Consider the following 1304-nt stretch of genomic DNA (forward strand, 5'->3'; position numbering starts at 1 on the left):
CTTAGCACCTGTGCTATGTCTCGCCATTCCCTCCTAGCTTGTAGGGTTTCTGATGAGAAGTCAGCTGTGAGTCTGATTGGAGATCCTCTGAGAGTAATCTGACGTTTCTCTCTTGCACATTTTAGGATCTTTTCTTTATGTTTCACTGTGGAGAGTTTAATTACCACGTGTCGTGGTGAGGATCTCTTTTGGTCATGTTTATTGGGGGTTCTATGAGCTTCCTGTACTAGGATATCTCTGTCCTTCTCCAAACCTGGAAAGTTCTCTGCTAGTATCTCACTAAAAAGGCCTTCCAATCCTTTCTCTCTCTCCATGCCTTCAGGAACTCCTAGAACTCGAATGTTGGTTTTTTTGATAGTATCCTGTAGATTCCCAACAATATTTTTTAGGTTTCTAATTTCCTCTTCTTTTCTTTGGTTTGACTGTATGTTTTCCTGTGCTCTATCTTCTAAGTCCGATATTCTCTCTTCTGCTTCACCCATTCTGTTTTTAAGGCTTTCTAATGTGTTTGTCATTTGATCTATTGAGCTCTTCATTTCATTTTGATTTCTCTTCACTATAACACTTTCCTGTTCTACTAGTTTCTGAGTTTCATTTTGACTCTTCCTTAAAATTTCGTTTTCACGAGAGAGATTTTCAATCTTGTCCATTAAGGATTTCTGTAGTTCAAGGATTTGCTTTTGAAAACTTCTAAATGTTCTTATCATAAATTTTTTGAAATCCGTATCTTGCATTTCTTCTATCTCATCATCTTCATACTCTTGGCTTGGGGTGTTTTGCTTATTTGGAGGCATCATAGTGTCATCGTTGATCTTGCTCCCTCTATTTCTGTGTTTGTTACTCGGCATAGTTAATTCTTCTTGCGTCACTGTGCGTTTTTTTTTTCTTTTTTTTTTTTTTTTTTTATTTATACTGTGTCCCTGTTAAGTGGACTGCCTGCTGTTGGAGGAGCCTTGGAGGCTTGAGATGGGTGCGGCCTGAGAGCTCTGCCTGGTTCTTCCAGGTTAAGGGTGTGCAAAGGTGACACCCTCAGGTTATGCGTGGTAAATCTCTCTCTTTTTATTTATTTATTTATTTTATTTATTCAGGGGGTAAGTAACACCGCAGGGCATGGCTGTGCAGAATTGATGGTATTTAGCTTCCAGTCTTTGGCTCCTCTGGACTCCCACTGGGTTGCCTAGGCTACTGAATTGTAGTGACTCAGTTCCTTAGCTCTCCCCCATTGATATGTAAATCCAGAGCGCAGGCCTGCTCTTTGTCTCTTGGGAATTCTAGTCTTGCAGCCTTGTAACCTTTGCAAGGTT

Source organism: Oryctolagus cuniculus, chromosome 8 (genome assembly GCF_964237555.1).
Source record: "Oryctolagus cuniculus chromosome 8, mOryCun1.1, whole genome shotgun sequence".
Classification (NCBI taxonomy): Eukaryota; Metazoa; Chordata; class Mammalia; order Lagomorpha; family Leporidae; genus Oryctolagus; species Oryctolagus cuniculus.